Source organism: Bos javanicus, chromosome 4 (assembly GCF_032452875.1).
Source record: "Bos javanicus breed banteng chromosome 4, ARS-OSU_banteng_1.0, whole genome shotgun sequence".
Lineage (NCBI taxonomy): Eukaryota > Metazoa > Chordata > Mammalia > Artiodactyla > Bovidae > Bos > Bos javanicus.
The window spans coordinates 20,913,188-20,918,324 of record NC_083871.1 but is presented as its reverse complement, the minus strand read 5'-3'; positions in this window follow the sequence as shown (position 1 = coordinate 20,918,324).

Sequence of the window (5,137 nt, the reverse complement as noted above, 5' to 3'; positions counted from 1 at the left end):
GCGGGAGCGACGGGTCTGCAGCGCTGGGTCCCCGCGGGGTCGGGGTGGGGGTGGGGCAGCACCACCACGGCATCAGCTGAGGCCCGTCGCTGTCGCTGCAACCTGCGCCCGCGCCTGCGCAGAGCGCTCCTGGTGGGGCTGTGGTGGTGGTGGTGGTGGTGGGGGCAGTGTGTGTGTGTGTGTGTGTGCGCGCGCGCGTGCTGTGGCCCGGAAGCGCGCACTAAGCCTGCGTCCTTCCTCCGTCTTAAAGCTCTGAATGTCTGCGGCGGTTTTTGTGTGCCGTCTCCCAGTTTCATTTCCTTCGTGTCCCAAGAACTAGTGGTAAAATTTGACCGCTCTGGCCCTGGAAGATTTGAAAATAGTAGTACTCCCTCCGTTTTCCCCCATCAGGCTGTTTCCCTTTGCAAAGGGGAAAGACGGTGACAGCTCCCTGAGCTGAAACAGCCTCTCGTCCAAGCTCTTCAAGTGGTCCCTGACACTCGCGACGCTGGGAGTGACATAAATCGGTTGGTAGACGGGTGTCTGGTAGCTGAGAAGTCACATCTGTTTTAATTTAGAACCTCTTAATTATAGAAAGGAATAGTAAGTGGGTGGGAACCGGATATGGTTTTGTTTTTGTACCTTATGTCTCCTTCCTCCCCATAAGTGCTTAGTTACAAAGAGTGTGAGATCCCCGCCCAAATCCCCGTGTTTCAACTCATCCCTGTGACTTGGGGCTACTCTCCCCAATATCTCAAAGGGTAGGTTATCTCATGTGAAAAATGAGAATAACCATACAGAGTTGTTTTGAGAGTTAAATGAGGTATTGGCAATGCCTGTCAACCGCGGACTGGACTCATTGCCTGCAGAGAACTTCACGTTTAATGAATGAAAGCTACTTTTATAATCACGGTCACAAGGTACCTCATAACCAAGGAAGTAAGTGATAGTAATTTATTGTATTTTTGTGTTCTGACAGGATAGGTAGCCAATAGAATATGTAGATACGTAAAAGTAAGAAATGCAAATAAAAAACATACAATTTAATATCTTAAATTCCTATTTACACGTGTAAGATAATGAGCCTGCTCACATAATGTTGGTAAAGATATAAATAACCTGGCAAGCAGTTAGACAATATGTAGCAAGAGTATTAAAACTAAATTTTCACAACCTTTAGCCCCACAGACCCACCTTTTGGAATTTATCCTAAACCTAAGGTCTTCCATTGTGGCTCAGCTGGTAGGGTTCGATCTCTGGGTTAGGAAGATCCATGGAGAAGGAACAGCTACCCACTCCAGATTCTGGCCTCAGTCCATGGGGTTGCAAAGTATCGGAAACGGCTGAGCAACTTTTACTTTCGAGGAGAACTCTTAATAAGATTTCAGTACAAAGTGCATGCATGCTAAGTCGCTTCAGCCGTGTCGGGCTTTTTGCGACCCCATGGACTGTATGTCCATGTCCTTTCTGAGGACCCCATGTCCTCCAGGCTCCTCTGCCCACGGGATTCTCCAGGCAAAAATACTGGAGTGGGTTGCCATTTCCTTCTCCAGGGGATCTTTCTAACCCAGTAATCGAATCCAGGTCTCCTGTATTGCAGGCAGATTCTTTACCAACTGAGCTAGGAGGGAAGCCCTCAAAGTGACAGTTGTTCAGTTGTGTCCAACTCTGCGACCCTGTGGACTATGCAGTATGGAATTCTCCAGGCCAGTATACTGGAGTGGGTATCCTTTCCCTTCCCCAGGGGATCTTCCCAACCCAGGGATAAAACTCGGGTTTCCCTCATTGCAGGCAGATTCTTTACCAGCTGAGTCACCAGGGAAGCCCAAGAATACTGGAGTGGTTAGCCTATCCCTTCTTGGGATCTTCCCCACTCAGGAATCAAGGCGGGGTCTCCTGCATTGCAGGCGGATTCTTTACCAGCTGAGCTAGTAGGGAAGACCAAGAATGCTGGAGTGGGTTGTTATTCCCTTCTCCAGGGTATCTTACCGACCCAGAGATCCAACCTGGTATTGGCAGATGGGTTCTTTACCACGAGCACCACCTGGGAAACCCTCACTTAACCTAAATGTCCAACAACGTGAGGTTAGTTAAATCATTCCTCACCTCCCCTTTTAGCCCATATCTTCCCTTGGAAGCATTGATTAAATTATTTAAGCCTTCATATTTAGCCCAGGCCTTCCAAAGGTGAGGAGAGGGGTGAGCATCTTTCACTAACATTGTTTGAAATTTCAAAATAAATATTATGGCTAAAAGAAATCAAAATCATGGAGGAAAAAAAAAATAACTTGCAAATCTATTGTAATGGCCTACCTGTATGACCCTACACTTACAGAATTAAAGGGTTACCTAAATATAGAATAGCCATGCAATTAGATCTTATAAAATTTGTAAAAATTATGTTTTAAATGTTTTATTACATGAAAAGTGATGATAATATACCACTAAATAAAAGCAATATGCAATAGATTATGAAATATTATAAAGGCTGTACAGTCTGTTCCCATTAGAACATATGGGTATAAATGGAAAGAACTATACAAAGTAAGCAGTCATTTGTAGTTTGAGGCTATGCTTTTTTTTTTTTTTTAATTTGGGGAAGTGCGACATCTGCTTATTTATTTTGATTGGCTGTGCTGCATGGCACATGGGATCTTAGTTTCCTGTCCAGGGATTGAATGGACCCTCCTTGCATTGGAAGCAGAGTCTTAATCTCTGGACCACCAGGGAATTCCCTCATTTTTGAATTAGCAAATGTTTCTTTAACATATATTGCTTTTCAGTTAAAAGGTATTATTTTAAATTCTCAAGGCAATACTTAGTCATTATTCTATCAACTGTTCACGGGAGTGTAACTTAGTTCAGCCACTGTGAAAAACATTATGGAGTTTCCTTAAAAAGTTAAAACTAGAAGTACCATATGACCCAGCAATCGCATTATCATAGTATATATCTGAAGGAGATGAACATGAGGTCTTGAGATATCTGCACTTCCATGTTCATTGTTGTATGGTTCACAGTAGCCAAAATATTGAAACAAAGTAAGAGTCAGTTCAGTTCAGTCGCTCAGTCGTGTCTGACTCTTTGTGAGCCCATGAACCACAGCACGCCAGGCCTCCCTGTCCATCACCAACTCCTGGAGTCCACCCAAACCCATGTCCATCGAGTCGATGATGCCATCCTACCATCTCATCCTCTGTTGTCCCCTCTCCTCCTGCCTTCAATCTTTCCCAGCATCGTGGTCTTTTCCAATGAGTCAGCTCTTCGCATTAGGTGGCCAAAGTATTGGAACTGCAGCTTCAACATCAGTCCTACCAATGAACATTCAGGACTGATCTCCTTTAGGATGGACTGGTTGGATCTCCTTGCAGTCCAAGGGACTCTCAAGAGTCTTCTTCAACACCACAGTCAGTAGATGAATCAATAAACAAGATGTGCGTATATATTGATATATATGTATATATACATATGTATATACATACACACATACACAAACACATAGAAATGTTATTTGCCAGTGTGAAAAAAGGACATCCAGTTGTTTGTGGCAACATAGATAGAATTTGAAGGCATTGTACTAAGTGACAGAGAAGGCAATGACAACCCACTCCAGTACTCTTGTCTGGAAAATCCCATGGATGGAGGAGCCTAGTAGGCCGCAGTCCATGGAGTCGCTAAGAGTCGGACACGACTGAGCGACTTCACTTTCACTTTTCACTTTCATGCACTGGAGAAGGAAATGGCAACCCACTCCAGTGTTCTTGCCTGGAGAATCCCAGGGACAGGGGAGCCTGGTGGGCTGCCGTCTATGGGGTCGCACAGAGTCGGACACGACTGAAGTGACTTAGCAGTAGCAGTACTAAGTGAAGAAAGTCAAGCAGAGAAAGAAATACCATATGATACAGTTTATACATGGAATTTTACAAAGCTGACCTCATAAAAACAAGCTAGGATTGTGGTTAAAAAAGGAGTGGGAGAAAAAGGAAATATTGTACAAACTTCCAGTTACAAGATTAATAAGTTCTGGGGACTCTAATGTATAGCTTAGTGACTATAATTAACAATACAGTATCATACACTTGAAAAACTAGATAGTAAATGTTCTAACTGCAAAAAGAAATGGTAATTATGTGACATGATGCAGGTCTTAGATAATGAAGGCTATGGTGGCATCATTTTGCAATATATAAGAGTATCAAATCAACGTGTTGTACTCCTTAAGCTTACACAATGTTATACGTCAATTATATGTCAGTAAAGCTGGAAAACAGTAAGAATAATTAAAACTAGTTAGTGACTTGAATTACCTGAGTTTTTTATAGGATCTTAGTAATAATTTCTAATGATAATAATTTTAAGAGTTTGAGAAAGCTGTGCTGAATGAATGAATTTATTGTACCAGGCATTCTTTATATCACCTCATTTAAATGTAATAGGTTCTATTATTATCCCACATCTTTTTTTAAAATAGAGGAAGTAGAGGATTTGCGGTATTATGACTTATTCATGGCCACAGAACTAGCAAATAGCAGAACTGGAACTCAAATATTCTGGTTTAAAAGGCTAAAGTATTATCCACCATAGCAGAGGTGTCTGTATTTAATTTTAAAGATGAATATTGTCTGGAAAAAAGGATTAAAATACATGAAGACTGAAAAATATATGCTAATATAAAAAGTAATTCTTAAACTTCATAGCAGAGAATGTGAAGGGAATGAAACTGCTCTGGGTTTTCATGGAATAGAATGCTGAAAGCAGCAACAAGAATAATTTTTTTTTAGATTTGTTGGACTATAAAGAAAGCTGAGTACTGAAGAATTGATGCTTTTGAACTATGGTATTGGAGAAGACTCTTGAGAGGCCCTTGCACTGCAAGGAGATCCAACCAGTCCATCCTAAAGGAAATTAGTCCTGAATAGTCATTGGAAGGACTGATGTTGAAGCTGAAACTCCAATACTTTGGCCACGTGATGCAAAGAACTGACTCATTGGAAAAGACCCTGATGCTGGGAAGGATTGAAAGTGGGAGAAGAAGGGGACGACAGAGGATGAGATGTTTGGATGGCATCACCGACTCAATGGACATGAGTTTGAATAAACTCTGGGAGTTGGTGATGGACAGGGAGGCCTGGCGTGCTGCAGTCCATGGGGTTGCAAA